The sequence below is a fragment of the Rattus norvegicus genome, chromosome 13 (assembly GCF_021556685.1).
Source record: "Rattus norvegicus strain SHRSP/BbbUtx chromosome 13, alternate assembly SHRSP_T2T, whole genome shotgun sequence".
In the NCBI taxonomy this organism is placed as follows: Eukaryota; Metazoa; Chordata; class Mammalia; order Rodentia; family Muridae; genus Rattus; species Rattus norvegicus.
The window spans coordinates 48,823,317-48,839,319 of record NC_141546.1 but is presented as its reverse complement, the minus strand read 5'-3'; the positions used below and the strand labels follow the sequence as shown (position 1 = coordinate 48,839,319).

The following is a 16,003-nucleotide window of genomic DNA, read 5'->3' as shown; positions in this document are numbered from 1 at the left end:
CTTTGGGAGACACTTAGCATATGATTACTGCTCAACTCTTGTGACACAGTGGGAAAGCAGTTATATATGTAAGTCAGTGAAAGTGGCTATGTCCCACCAAACCGTATGTGTAAAAGCAAGCTGGTGTCCTGGATCGGCCACAGTTCCATGGTCTCTGCCATGGGTTACTGACTGGTCCACATGGTGTTTGCTGATGTCAGTGTGTCTCCATCAGTTTTCTGCCATCAGAGACCTGACTGGATATTCTCTTGATTCTTTACTTCGAGCAGTTTGCAGAGAAAGGGACGTCTCACTTGCTAGTTATATATTGTTTGCCTTTCCATGGATAAAGCATTAAAGAGAGGCTTCTGGGTAAGAAAACGAAGACAAAAGGCAGTCGTTTTCATTTAACTTTAAATATAGTTTCTCAGGGTCAGAGGTACAGCACAGTACGTACACTACCTGCCCAATGTGCATGAACTCATGGTTTTAGTCCCGGCACTGAGCAAACCTCGTGCGACGCTCACTCATTATCTCAGCACTCAAGGAAGTAGGCAGGAGGATCAGAAGCAAATCATCTCCACTCCAGAGAGAGAGAGGCCAGCCCGGGCTACATGAGACCCTGCATGGTGGTGGTGGTGATGGTGGTGGTGGTGGTGGTGATGACGACGACGACGATGGTGATGATGATGATAGCAATAGCATAGTTTATTTACTCTGCTTCTGTTTGATGCCTTTTAAGAAGAGAGCCTAAATGTATCTATGTTTGCTTTTCTCATCTGGTTCTATGCCTCCTTAAGCCCACAAAGCCCAATCTCTAAGGTTGGTTAGTAAAGATTAAAATCTAGGGGTGACATTCAAGAAACTCTGCTTGTATGTACGATAACTGTGAGTAACTGCCTTTTACACACAAGAATCTTTGGAAGGGTCCTTTGTAGAAAACTACGCATTGCTATCAATTGATAGTTACAGTTTGACTCTTTCAGTCGGGGTGGGTTGTGGATGTGTGTGTGTGTGTGTGTGTGTGTGTGTGTGTGTGTGTGTGTGTGTGTGTGTTTGTGTGTGCATGTGTATCTGTGTGTGTGTCTGTGTGTGCATCTGTATCTGTGTGTGTGTTTGTGTGTGTGTGTGTGTGTGTGTGTGTGTGCGCGCGCGCATGTATGTGTATTTGCTTTGTCAACTTTTAACCTATTAGAATTATGTAGGAGAAACTTTGGGGGTTTATAAGAGGACATCAAACATTGTTAAACTTTGACCTTGGTTGCTTGAGATGATAGTTAATAGAAGTAAATATTTGGAAAGAGAACCTGGAATCATTACTTTTCAACAACATTAAGGTTCTGAAAGTGGGGGTTGGGGGCAAGCAAAAAGGCCAGGGATTCCTATCAGAATGACTATGGGGTGCTCTGGTGGATTGAATAGGTGTGACCCCATAGACTTGTGTGTGGGAATGCTTGGTCACACAGAGCAGCACTATTAGGAGGTGTGATCTTGTTGGAGTGATGTGGCCTTGTTGGAGGAAGAATGTCACTAGGAGGTGGGTTTTGAGCTCAAGCCAGGCCTAGTGGCTCAAAGTTTTTTCCTGCTCCCTTCTGATCAAGAGGCAGAATTCTCAGCTCCTTCTCCAGCACCATGTCTGCATGTATCTCACCATGCTCCCACCTTGGTGATAATGTACTGAACCTCTGAACCTGTAAGCCAGCCCCAATTAGATGTTGTCCTTATAAGAGTTGTCTTCTTCACAGCAATGGTGTCTCTTCACAGCAATAAAACTCTAAAATGGTACTAAGTGAACCACTGGGCATGGCACTATTTAAGCTGTAGGCAGAGGAGAATTACTCAATGAAAGATGTAAAAGAGAAAAGGTCAGAGAAGGGAAGATGCTATGGGGATGTGGGGGAGGGGATAGTGTTCCACCAAGCCAAGAGTAAAAACTTCAAGGTCTGTATTTAACAGAAACTTAATCTAAGATGGTTCAAGCCATCCTGGCCTGGCTTCAGTCTTGGAAGTTGGAACTTGAACAGAACTCTACACACACACACACACACACACACACACACACACACACACACACACAGAGAGAGAGAGAGAGACAGAGACAGAGACAGAGACAGAGACAGAGACAGCATGCACACACTCACACAAACACACATGCACAACAAAAGACGAAAGATATTTTATATCCTAATGCCCTGTGTCTAGTTGACCTTGCTTGGGTCAAGTACTACTCAGAGGCAGTTTCTGCAGCCAGAGATTAGATGAGACTGAGTGAAAGAGGTACTAAAGTGTGGTGGTTAAACTTGAACTTGGATGGAATGTATAGCTCATTGAAGATGGCTAAGTCCCTGCCTCACATGAGTAAGGCCGTAGCACTGAAGGAAAGCAGAGTAAGCAGGAGCCCAGGCAAAGCACCCTCAGGCAGGAGTTAGCCTCGGGTACTTTAGTGGCAATGCTGAGCGTGGCAGTGAAGAAGCTGGTAAGCGCATAGATGGCAGCAATCCCAGCTACTCCATAGAGACACTGGATGAAGAGATGGACGGCTACTTAGACTAGATTCTCTGCAGGAGACAGAGATTCTGTTACAGAGGAAAAAAATCAAGTCGTAGACAGCACCAGTAGCCCTCTGGAAGTTGAGGATCTGAAAGGTATTCAGTAGAGTTGTTGGTCAGGAGAAGTTGCTGGTGTGAGGGCAGTGGAGTGGAATGGAGTGGGAGAATGCCACAGAATGCTGTGCCCTTCTGTGACTCATCTGCAGGTAATGACTTTGATGGGTCTTCTGATGTTCATAGTCTTGTGTTAGCAGATGTTGGCTGTATGGGCAGACCTCCAATAAATTGCTGTTTTAAACAATCCTGGGGCTAGGGAACTTGCTCAGTGGGTAAAGTGCTTGCATCAGGACTTGAGTTCAAATCCCAGAGCCCACATAAAGTTGACTGTGGTAGCACACATCAGTAATCCCAGCATGCCTGTGATGCTGGAAGCTGGAAGCTCTGGCTCCAGTTAACCTGGCACATGGAGCAGTGAGCAGCAAAGAAGCCCTGTCTCAAACAAGGTGAAAGGTGAGGGCTGACACCCAAAGCTGTCCTTCACGTGGGCACTCTGACTTGCACGCTCCCTCGAGTGTATGCACACGCACACATACCCCTACCACTCACCCTTACCGAGGCTGGAAGAGTTTGAGTGGATCTGCTGATTGTATCACTTGGTTCCTTGTGGTAACTGGCTGGTTCCATGCTGTACTCCCAACTTGCTTTCCATTCACAGTCCTCAGCCACATTTCTGCTTTCTTTTCTTGTTGAGAACAGATGACAGATCCACATTCTTACCTCCCGCTGTAAGGACATCCTGGAGGAATGAACAATAGGCCTGCTCATACTCAGAGGAGCGTTTTCCACATTAGGCTAACAGTGGCGAAGTCTCATTTGCTGGATTAGTGAATGAGGTGACACGGTCAGGCTTAGTCAAGTTCTTGTTGTCAATAATATCCCTTAGTCAGAGCCTTCTGGTCAGTTCTGTTCCTCTAGAGAACCCTGACTTTAGGGAGCTGTATAGCTTCCTAAAGCAAAGCATTTGAAGACTTATACAGGAACCATGTCCTCTCAGACTCTCCCCGTCCCACATGGACCATCACTCTAGAACTGTCTCCCACAGTTGTGTAGCAGACGGGTGTAATGAGAAGTCAGGGGGTGGAAGCTTGAACTCTCTCCTGTGAGTAGGAACCTGTGTCACAACGTAGCTTGCTCTGTGAGCAAGCCACTCCCTGCTCTTTTTAGCTCCTTGAAGATCTTTTGTTGTTATTGTTCTGAATTTTTCTTTAGTTTCTTCTTGAAAATATTGTGAGGGAGTTTGGGGTTTTGGCCCTCCCTGCAATTTGCAGCTGAGCTTCAAGGAGCAAATTTGATTTATATTGTGGTGGTCACTAGAAAATCATTTCTGGGGCTTAAGTGCAGTAGCACACACTTTAATCCCAGCATTCAGGTAGAAGAGGCAGGCTGATCTCTGTGAGTTCAAGACCAACCTGGTCTACATATCAAGTTCCAGGACTATAGCTAGAACTACATAGAGAGACCCTGACTCAAAAAAATAAATATCATTTCAGAATTGCTAATGAACATATGAGAAAGTATGTAAACTTGCTTTTAAAAAAACAAAAGCAAAAACGAGAGTTATGCGGAAGTAGGATTTTTTTAAATTAGTTACAGCAGACAAAGACTGAAGGGCTAAGATGTGAAGTAGGGAACTTGCCCTTCTCCGCTTCTCCTTTTGAGAATGCAAACTAATTTCTTTAATGAAGTAAATTGCCAAACTATCAGAAGCCTGAAATTTATCCAGAGTTTCTGTTCACAGATATGTATTTTAGAAAATAGTCACACAGGCACAGCCATAGATAATGATTTATGCATAGAACATTCACCACAAGGTTTATTGTACATACTTATCTCTAAATACCTGATCATGCCACAAAACGTTTTACCTACGATGGAGAAAGTCTTAGGCCCTGTTGAATAAAACAGAGTTGGTCCATTTGGCTATTTATGCTGGAAAAACATTGGAAATAACCTAAATGTCCAGCCTTCTGGCAGTAGTTAAGAAGACAGTGATTCATTCCTGCGTGAGATGCCATGACTCAGAGCTTATTTTACCACTGGCCATTTAGGGCTTGATCCCTGGTCTAGAACTCAGTATAACATAGCTATTAAAACTGAGTTACAGATTATGGTACACAGATTATTAATCCTGTCTCTCAGGATGCAAAGGCAAGTAAGCTCAAGGCTAGCCTGGTCTACATAGCAAGTTCCAGAGTCACCTTGTGTGACTCATGGAATTGCCTCAAAAACAAAACAAAGACCAAAAACTGAGTTGCAAACATAATGTAAAAAATGCAGGGTAAAAGCTTGTGATAAGTAAACTATTCCTGAGTGAACTAGACCCAAAGTCAGCTGTAATGATTGTGTCTATATATCCCAGGCCAGCCTTGCACTTTTTATCCTCCTGCCTCAGCCTCCTAGGAGCTGGAATTAACAGGCATGTGCCATCACACTTGCTGTGACTGACTTTGATTGCATGGTCTGCCTTCTAGGAATGTCCCTCAATCCCTTGTTATTATTGTCATCTGTCTTCATAAATACTTTGGGCCTCAAAACCTACCTAAGTTTAGATGCCTAGAAAAATGACGACCACTGCCTCAGCGGTGTCTTTATGACTTGAATGAGAATTGTTTGATTTTTATTTGTATGTGTGTCCATGTGTGAGGGTGCACAGGCGCATGCATCCACATATGTGATGTGCTCAAAGGACAGCCTTGGGTGTCATTCCTTTGGTGTTTCTCACCTTCAGTTTGAGACAGAATCTCTCGGTGTCCTGAAACCAGTGAGTTGGACTAGCTGGCTGCTGAATGGGCTGCCTGTCTACTGCTGCTTGCCCACCTTCCCCTCCCCGAGATTACAGACCGGTACCCCAGGACCGGGCTTTTTATATGGGTTCTGGGGATCCAGACTCAGGTCCTCATGCTCTGCAAGGTGAATACTTTCCTGACTAAGTTATTTCCTGAGCCCTCAATTGAGAATTTTGTTGGATATGTTTATCTCTTTCTTCTAACCAGCTGCTTATTTCAGTGGTGTGGAAATACTGAAGCGTGAACTCCCTCCCTTTGTGCCGAGTGCCCACACCATGTAGCATGGTAGAGGCAAGTTACTGTTTATTGTACAGTGCTGTGGATGTGAGAGGGGGTTGTTTTGTTGTTGTTGTTGTTTTTAATGTATCTTTAAAGGGCCATGAAGATTGCATGTGACTAGCTACAAACTTCACGCACTATTTTTTATTTCGAATCCACTCTGTCTGTTTGGAACTCGCCCCTTGCTGTCTTTTCTATATCTCAGCTCACATAACTGTATCCGCAGGGTCAGGTTTACCCTGTCCTGTAGCTTTGCTGCATGCTTCTCAGTTTGTCTCTATCTGTACTCTGTTTGGGGTTTATTATATTTCGGTTGAAAGGCATTCTGTTGAAAAGACATATTACCTTGGTTTTGTCTACACTCATGAGTAGGATTTTTGCTTTGGTGTGAGTTTATCTGCTTCTTCTCTTTAATGAAGATTAAGGGATGGCTCAGCAGTTGAGTGCAATGCCTGCTCTTAAAGAGGACCTGGGTTTAGTTCCCAGCACCCAAGCAGCTCACAGCTATCTGTAAGTCCAGGTCCAGGGGATCTTATGTCCTCCTCTGGCCTATGGAGATACTGGAAACATGTGGTGTACAGATATACATGCAAGCAAAACACCCATATACATAAAAATAAATAATTTTTTAAAAAAGAAGACCTTAGATTATGTGTATACCTAGGTACAACTTTACCCAGCTTGCTATATTGCTCCTTGGCAGAATGGTGCCCAAAGCCAAGGTATCTGGTGATTCTGACTTCATTTGACTTGAAGATTGGTTTCAGGAATGCTTTGGGTATTTTCTTTACCTGGAAAATTATTTATTTAGCAGACTAAAGAATGGAGGTGTGAGCTTGTTTATGAAGAAGAGTCAGTTAGTTCAGAGGCTCTTTAAAGCTCCTCTAGCCTAGCTCCTACTTTGCAGATGAGAACCTGAGGCCCTCCAAGTTGTGTAATGCTGTCATGGTAGAAAATAAACGAGCACCAAGTGCCCTGAGTTCCCAGTGCAGCATTCTTTCCACTGTGCTGATGATGGCTGGCTTCCAGCTGCAGGGCTGCAGACTGGTGCTTATGACTGACCCTGCTGACTGCAGTGGTTCTTCATGGCTGGGGAAAGCACTGCCTGCTCTGTTCCTTCTGGTCCCATTTACTGCAGGCAGTGGCAGAGTGCACATGGGTTTACACTGCAGTCTGCCGCTGCCCTGTCTCTTACGTTTTTAAAAATAAGTTTTCTACTATTGATTTTTTAACTAAATGTGTGGTCTATTCAAGGCAAATTTTATCAAACCTTCAAGGAGTAAGATTAATTAAAGAAGCTATTTCAGAGACTAGAAAGAAGAAAACTAGAATTAATGTCGGTTTGTCCTTATTCCTGCCTATTTAGAAACAGTAAAAGGAGGCAAGAAACAAAAACCAAGTACTTTCTGGCATCTGGCATGCCTAGGTGATGTGTTTCATGGGGTGGAGCCTAGGACCTTTCTGTGTGCAACAACAGACCTCCACTGCTCTTTGGGGTTGATTCCATTTGCAGTGGTGGACTTTGGGTACCTTTTATGACCATATGTATGTATGTATGTGTTTGTGTAGACAACATACATGCACACGTGTGTGCATACAACACACAATACATACACGTCTGCGATGTGAAGATGTTTGCTCTTTAGTTTACTCATTAGAATACGGTGCTGACTAAATGTACAGAGATTGACTCATGATCTCAACCCCAGGTACACAGTGTTACCATCACCCCAGTGACTTCCCAAACACAGGGCACGCTGCACCATGAGGGCTTCTTAGAACAGAGCCTGCTTCGCTCAGGATTAGCTTCAGCCTGACCTTTGTACTCAGAGGACAACATGTGGCTGTGTATGTGCTACTCAGTTCAGGCATCACGACGCTCGATTCTTTCCTAGGTTGCATGCTGAGTGGCAGCCTCCAGGACTCTAATTAGTTTGATTTCCACAAAGGTCCTGTTTTCCACAAACATTGCCTCATGAACCTCTCGAGTGGTGTTTCTTAGAGAAATGCATGTGTAGCTCTTACACTCTGCAAGTGTTGGGCTCAGCATGATTGTGTGTATATAGAATTACACTGGCTTTGCATTGTGGGGATGAGAGAGTTGACAGCACCATTAAGTTGTGTACTCTGGGAATTGTTCCCCCTTCCCCCAAGTCTAACTAAAGGAGTGTTGTTTCTGAATTATGATGTGGGGATGAGGATATAAGTCCTAAAGTCTGTACACAGAGTACTCTTTACTTTATTATGAACTATAACAATCTGACAGAAAATAGCACTGGGAAATATTTTCATTTCAACTTATGGTGACTGGGGTTTGTGGGGCTTTTAATTTATCTTATTTTTGTTTGGGTGAGCTCCCTGTGTCTCAGGGATAGCAGGAAACGTGGTGGTGGTGCTGGTGGTGGTGCTGGTGGTGGTGCTGGTGGTGGTGGTGGTTTCAGGCAGTCTGACTGTGTTGCCCGTCAGTATATCCCAGGCAGCCTTCAGACAATGTTCCTGTCTTGGCCTCCAAGTAGTAGGGTTATGGGTTTGTATCACATGGCTCTCAGGTAGAAACATCTGCCTCATCTCCAAAGGAACAGCCATGTTTTCAAAGCCCAAGCCAAAGCTTGTACCCTGTCAGAAGAGCCTAGGGTAGGTGCACTGACTGTCAGTGGAAATGGGACAGATAAAAAGAAGTACTGGAGCATTTAATTGACTCAGAAAAAACAGTTTGAGAGGAAGAGAGGTTGAAGACTTGGAGGTTAAGCTGCGCTGACCAGCGGCTGGCTTCTTTACCATTCTGTTTGGAGGTCAAGGAGGGTTATTCTGTTCACTTGGGTGTCTGTCTCTTCTCTCCCCCTCTCCTTTCCTTCCTTCCTTTCCTTCTTTCTTTCTTTCTCTTCTTCCTTTTTTGATGCTGCCACTTAGCTTTAACTGTTTTAGAGAACGTGAACATGGAAATAAGCCTAGCATATAGACAACTGACAAAACACGTATGTGTTACCAGTGTCCACAGAGCAGAGATAGTGCATGCCAGTCACCTGTACAGAGGTGGGGGTGGGGGTTAAAACATTACATTGGTTGATCATTGTTCCCCCCGCGTGGAGCGTTTGGCCAAAGTTATAAGCTTTCAATTCAGTTAAAAAGTGTAAAATTAAATGAGGCTAGTGATGATTTTGGAACTTGTATATATATAGGATTTATAATTTATTTTTACGTCATAGGTTGTGATGCTTCTATGACTATAACTTTAAGTCTTAAGTTACAGGTCTCACCTTCTAGAAACTCACCGTTATTGAGTAGAAGACCCTAAATTTTAGAATATTTTAGTTGGCAGACTACTTTGCCCGACCTAGAGATTATAAATATAACCTGTTTGTCCTAGGTATCTTTGTCCTGTAGATGTATTTAAATGATTCATATATTTTTTGTATAAGGTGGGCAACAATCTAATGCAGGGTCTTGTACATGCTAAGCACTCTACCATTAAGTAATACACCAAGTTCATTTTTAAAACTATTCCAAATTATAATTAAGTATTGTGATGGGTTAAATGAGAATGGCCTTCATAGGCTCATATATTTGAATGTTTGGTCACCAAGGAGTAGAAATATGGCCTTGTTGGAGGAAATGTGTCATTGGGGGTGGGCTTTGAGGTTTCAGAGGCCCATGCTAGCCCCGATCTCCCCACTTCCCTCCCTCCCTCCTTCTTTGCCTGTCAGTCAGAATGCAGCTCCCAGCTACTGCTCCAGTGCCAAGCGTGCCTCCATGTTCTCCCTCATGGTGACAATGAACCAAACCTCTGAAAGTGTGAGCTAGCCCCCATTAAATGTTGCAGACAGAGGCGGGCAGATCTCTGTGAGTTCAAGGGCAGCCTGGTCTACAGATCAAGTTCTAGGACAGCCAGGACTACTCTATCTCAAAAAACAAAACAAAAATGCTTTTCTTCGTAAGACTTGCCTTGGCCATGGTGTCTCTTTGCAGCAGTAGAACAGTGACTGAGACAGTATCTTTGTCTTTGACTTGTATAGTGCCTTAGGTACTGTATATGTATGATAAAATGGGTAGATTTAAAATATATGGTCTCATAAATGTTGTGCTATACATACCCAAAACTACCTCTGGATATCTGTGGTCCTAACAAAGGTCACAGATAAATGGTATGTTAATGTTTTCTTCATTTATGTATATTTGCACCACACATGCCTGAGCATGATAGGACACATGTAGAGGTCAAGGGACAGATTTTGGGACCTAGTTCTCTCCTCCCACATGTAGGATCTGGGGAATCTAACTCAGGTTGCTGGCTTAGCAGCAAGTGCCTTTCCTCTGCCGCCTCCGTGCCCAGTCATGTATTTTGAGCTACTTTTATATATTTTTTTTTCTTTTCAGAGCTGGGGTTCGAACCCAGGGCCTTGCGCTTGCTAGGCAAGTGCTCTACCGCTGAGCTAAATCCCCAACCCCTACTTTTATATTTTTGAACTCTTTCTTTTTTTCTTTTTTTTTTTTTTTTCCGGAGCTGGGGACCGAACCCAGGGCCTTGTGCTTGCTAGGCAAGCGCTCTACCACTGAGCTAAATCCCCAACCCCTATTTTTGAACTCTTTAACTAATTTTATTTTTTAAACTCCACTTTAAAAAAAAAAAACAAAAAAACACTTTGTTAGCCATGTGGTGGAAGTGCACACCTTTAATCCCAGCACTCAGGAGGCAGAGGCAGGGCAATCTTTGAGTTCAAGACCAGCCTGGTCTACAAAGCAAGTTCCAAGACAGCCAGGGCTACACAGAGAAACCCTGTCTCAAAAAACAAAACAAAACAAAACAAAACAAAACCCAAAACAACACAACAAGAAAAATCCAACTCACTTTTGTTGCTCTCAGTCATATTGAGAAGATTGAGTTCACCCTCAGCAGTGTGGACAGTGTTTTTCTTATCTGAGCACCATGAGCATTCTTCAGGCTCAGTCTTTATCAGGGTCTGTTGCCAACGCAGAGGAAGAGCAAATCTCCACACTGACCTCCTTCACCAATATGTCACCAGAGGCTGATACTGGCTTCCTAGTCCTTGTGATTACCACCGAAAGAATTTATACTAAGCAGGATTTAGATTTATAATATGGCAGAGTGAAGTAGAACACACCCTGGAGTGTGAGGGAGTGGTCAGTGGCCAAAGAGACAGTTGCAGAGCAGAGCACACTTACGGGATGGAAGTAGACAATGACAAGAGAGGCCCCTGCCCTGGTCTACAGCCTGTGCAGGTTCTATACCATTTGTAAGCTGCTTTTCCTGAAGGACTTTGTCCTGTTCTCTTGGTTGACGGGTCTGTTTGATTTGACTCTTACAGAAAGGCCAATGTCTTTGCTCCTTATCAGAACACCTCTTGCTAGACAGTAATTTGTAAGGTTCATGGCCCCTGGAGCCAGGTTTAAATTGTTATCTATTCAAGGTCATCATCAGCTAATTTGAGACTGGCTTGGGCTATGTAAGACCTTGTCTCAAAAAAAAAAAAAAAAAAACTTTTTAAAGTTGTTTTCTAGGCAGTTCATGTCTTCTCCCAGGACCAGAGAAGACTCTCGTCTTATTCTGACCATAATTGGTAACCGTAGACCACTGTAGCTAAAGTCGTTGTTTGATTATGAGGGTAAGGTCCAGTGCCTGGATCTTCCAAGCTGATGATAACCCACCATTACAGAGACACATGAAAGTGGAATTAAGCTTCAGTTGCTCACATGAAAAAGAATTAGCCTTCTTCAAGTGCTTGCCTTTCTAAGCTGTTGCTACTGTAAACTTACCTACAAAACATGAAACTCAGGGCTGGGAGACACCTTAGTCTGTAAGATTCTTGCTAGACAAGCATAAGGAATCAGTTTGGATTTCTAACGCCCATGTTAAAAAGTAGCAGCACCAGGTGCTGTGGTATACTTGTGTAATCCAAGAACTGCTGAGTGGACAGAAAGAGGAGGGTCTCTGGGGCTCGCTGGCCGGCGGGTATATGTGACACACACACCCGGAATAGACCAATTATAATATCTTACCCTTAAATACATTCTTGAGATTTAAACTTTCACAATAATACTAAAACATGATTTTTTTAAGTACATGACCACAAAATTTGTAATGTTTTGTGGACTAATAAAAGTTATTTTGGGGTTGAAGAAGTGGTTCGGTGGTTAAAGGGCTTGCCACAGGACCAGAAGAGCATTAAGACCAAAGTTTGTATTCCCAGAGCCCATGCTGGGTGGGCATGGAGACCTGCCTGTAATCCCAGCACTAACAAGATGAAGACAAAAGATCCTGGAAAACTGGTTGATCAGACTGGCCATATTGTGTAGGTCTGGGTTCAGCTGAGAGATTTTTGACTCCATGAACAGAGTGGAAAGTGATCAAGGAAGAATCCAACATGAGTCTTGGGTCCAGCACATCGACACACATCTATTCACACCCTCACATACATATGAACATGAGAGTCCACCACATCCACACACATCTATACACACCCATGCACACTCATGTGAACACGAGAGTCTACCACACCCACACACATCTGTACGCATACACACACCCCATGCATATGTGAACATAAATATGTGTACATGCATACAAGAGGTAAAGATTTATAAGCTCCAACTGGGCAGTTTGTAGGTCCTGTTTACTTTTTTTCTCAATTGCTACCTTGTACTTTAAAATGACACTGCCTCCTCCCCTTGTAACCAACAGCCCAACAGAATGTGCATAAGCTTTGCAGTGGATGTGTTTCTAATCCTGATTTAACTTTTATTGCCTTTTCTAAAAGAACACAATCAAAAGCTCTCTTTTGAACTGAAAGAATTACCTGGTTCCCTCTGTTCTACACTTCCATACATGTGTATGCATGTGTGTGCATGTGTATGCATGTGTGTGCATGTGTGTGCATGTGTGTGCATGTGTGTGCATATGTGTGCATGTGTGTGCATGTGTATGCATGTGTACTGAAGGCCAGGCCCCCTCTTCCATCCTAGCAGGATTCATATTAAAGGTTTGTGGTGGAATCCCTAATGTGTTCTCCTCACTCTGGAGTCATTATTAACTGTGCTGTCATCGTAACCCTCCCACCTCTGCCAAAGAGCAGGGTCTTCATGGCACTTATACCAAAGCCGGGCATTAAAATGGGAGAACATTAAAACTCAAGATGGTTCAGTGATTAAGAGCACTGGCTGCTCTTGCAGAGGACTGGAGTTCTGTTCCCAGCACCCACGTGATAGCTCACAACTATGTGTAACTCCATTTCCAAGGAATTCAACACTCTTCTGACCTCCATGGGTGTGAGACACATGTGCGGTACATGTACATACATGTAAGCAAAGTACTCATAACAAAAATAAATCTGTAAAATGGGAGAACAGAGAGGGAGAGCCTATTCCTTCCCACAAACTACCAGGGTAAATGCACAGCCCAGTGAGTGCAGCTCTAACAGACACTGATGAGCTTCCGATCTGCCTCCTCCGGACCATCAGAAGAATTTTAAAAGCAGCTTAATTGCACTTGGGAATGCCATTCAGTATCTGAGTACTTGCAAAGCATGTACAGGGCCCTGGGTTCAAGCCCCAGCACTTAAACCAAACCAAACAACAACAAAGAACATATCATTTGCTTAGTATGAAGTCAGAAATGATAGACGGGCCTGGAGTGATGACTCAGCAATTAAAAGGACTGTAGGACCTAATCCAATTCCCAGCCTCTTGAAACTCCAGCTGCACAGAGTCCACTGCTGTCCTCTGGCCTCTGTGAGAACCAAGTACACATAGCCCACACAACACAGACACATAATTTAAATGTGTGTGTGTGTGTGTGTGTGTGTGTGTGTGTGTGTGTGTGTGTGTGTGTAGGAGGCTAGAGGTTGGGTTTTTTTTTTTAAGCAGTTAGGAGATTCTGTTGTAGTTATATAAATCTTAAGATTTCCTGTGATTTCTTTGAAGATAGGAATCATACTATAAAGAACTTTATATTTCCCTAAATATCACTTTGCACAGAATAGGCACTTTAATGGTTGTTAGATGGATTAATGAAGGAAAAGTATCTGTTGACAATGAAAAATAAAAATCTATTCACTGACTCTTAAATTCATAAACAGGCACCAAAAGGATTGTTCTGTGTTTGACTCTTAGCTCCAAAGAGAGAGTAAACTATTTAAACTATAATTCTTGGCTGGTAATATTTGACTCCTCAGTACCTCCCTAAATCTGAGGTAAAATGCCCATATTATAGCAACTCACTTTATTACAAACTAAGCTACTTAAAAGTTGATTTGCAGGAAGCAGCCAAGAAATTCTTGACAGATGAGGTAATGTCTACTGAACCGTTGGGGGGGGGTCCCCTTTGGGCCTTGAAGACCTTTGGAGTCTGGAAGCTGTGCTCACCTTTCCTAGGGGACTTTCCCATAGTTTTGAATCATAATTTAGTTATCAAATTAAATTTTGTCACTGTATCAAAAATAGAAGAATAGAAGTCATACTTTTAGATGCCTAAGTTTCAGGCTTGAAGATTCTTCAGAAGAGTCTAGGACTAGACCTGGTTTCTCACTAAAGTCATCTAATACTTACTGCCATAAGCACTAACTCAGGATCAATCCTGAAATTACCAGTAAGGATAGGACTGTCACAGGGGCACTACAGAATAATCCTGTTCTCCTTTTCTGTCCGTAAAGAGCTCTCTCTCTCTCTCTCTCTCTCTCTCTCTCTCTCTCTCTCTCTCTCTCTCTCTCCTCTCCTCTCCTCTCCTCTCCCCCCTTCCGTGTGTGTGTGTGTGTGTGTGTGTGTGTGTGTGTGTGTGTGTAAGTGTAAGCGTAAGTGTAAATGTGGTGGTGTGGTGTAGCTGGCCCCTGCTTCCTGGCAGCCCTGTGTCCACCAGGTTCCATTTACAGTGATGTTGCTAGGATTACAGATGACCACTATACCTGGCTTTTAGAGTTGAGCTTAGGTCCTCATGCTTGTACAGCTAAGATTTTAACTGCTGAGCCATCTCCCTGCCCTCTTTCTTCTCTTTTTAAGTCTATATACTTCCCAAACTCTTCCTTTCCTCTCCCTAATTGAAGCTTGAAAACTAGACAGAGGCAACTGCTTCTGCCCCTCCCTTCATATGATAACCACACTTGATTCTCATTGCCAGCTTGGTGGGGTGGGGAAGTTCTGTGATAATTCCCAACATTCTTTCCTTGGTATGACGGTAAGTACAAGTTCCTCTAGTTAAAACAATGGAGCATCGAGTCAGGACTGGGGGCAGACACCTGTAATCCCAGGACTCTGAGGAGGCAAATCTCTGAGTTTGAGGCCAGTCAGGGATACAAGGTCAGACTCTGTCTCAAAAAACTTTTAGTGACATTCAAGGACTCTTCATGGCATATACCACATAAAGAACCGCAGGGTGCATTTGAACCTCCATGTTTGTGTGGAGAACGGTCTGACACTGGCTACCATATCATTTCTCCTACCTTATAAATTTGTATTTGTCAAATTCCACATTGGGTTTGTGAGTAGTAACTATAGTGTTTTCAAACTTAACTGATGAAATGTAATATTGGATCAGTTTCACTTCAAGCACATACCCGTTGCCAGTTTAATAGCTCAGAAATTGGATGGCTGTCCCTGCCTTATGCCTGACTAAAAACTGTTCAGCTCTTTCCTTCACCAAAAGACTTGTACTAATCTTTTGGTTATATCCATGTCTTCACACCATCACCTTCAAACCTTTGTATACCTGCAACCAATACATACTGTGTACATTTATAGATGTATCCTGTGCCACCAAGACAACCGTTTCAAGAAAGATAACCCTGCTGTGTAACACAGTATAATTTACTCGTCTGTTTCACTTTTTATTGATCTGGCTGTGAGCCAATAACTTGATTTATGACCTATTAATGAGTCTCAAATTATAGCCATTGTACCCCCAAATAGTTGCTTTGACAACCCCTGTTCTGTGAAATCCTAGAGTCCTCTGAAGTGAGAAGCTATTTCTCAAGCGTTCTCTGGAGGTAGGGCATCATTTGTCCTCTTTACACCCCGTAAGATGTGAGAACCAGACTGTTTTGTTTCATTTTGAAACAATTTTAAACCACATAATACTTAAGAGTGGGACAAAGAACCCTTTATGCCTTCACTCAGTGACCAAGTTTAGGTCTCACCAATTGTCACAACAATGTCACTTCTAATAAAGGACCCAGACCTGAGTCATGAACCCACCAAGGTTTTACTCTCTAGTCAGTCCCTCCTAGACTCTACATTGATGTTTGAGATAAGAGGCCAGACTTCCATACCCGTTAGTTGGGGTGTATCCAGTGATTCAGTGTAAGTGGAGCAGTCTACCCTTTTGGCACCATGGTGTCATGATGTCAC

At 43.2% G+C, this 16,003-nt stretch overlaps 1 protein-coding gene and 1 long non-coding RNA gene across 15 annotated transcripts in view; one reads left to right on the top strand and one right to left on the bottom strand.

The window, feature by feature from the left end:
* The window catches only part of Ppp1r12b (protein phosphatase 1, regulatory subunit 12B), a 197,918-nt gene that overhangs the window by 129,591 nt on the left and 52,324 nt on the right, over positions 1–16,003 (top strand).
* LOC148001626 (uncharacterized) lies at positions 9,507–11,130 on the bottom strand. Its single transcript, XR_015635952.1, has 2 exons — positions 10,103–11,130; positions 9,507–10,000 (listed from the first exon to the last, which is right to left on the bottom strand). It is a non-coding gene; the product is annotated as an uncharacterized LOC148001626 (long non-coding RNA).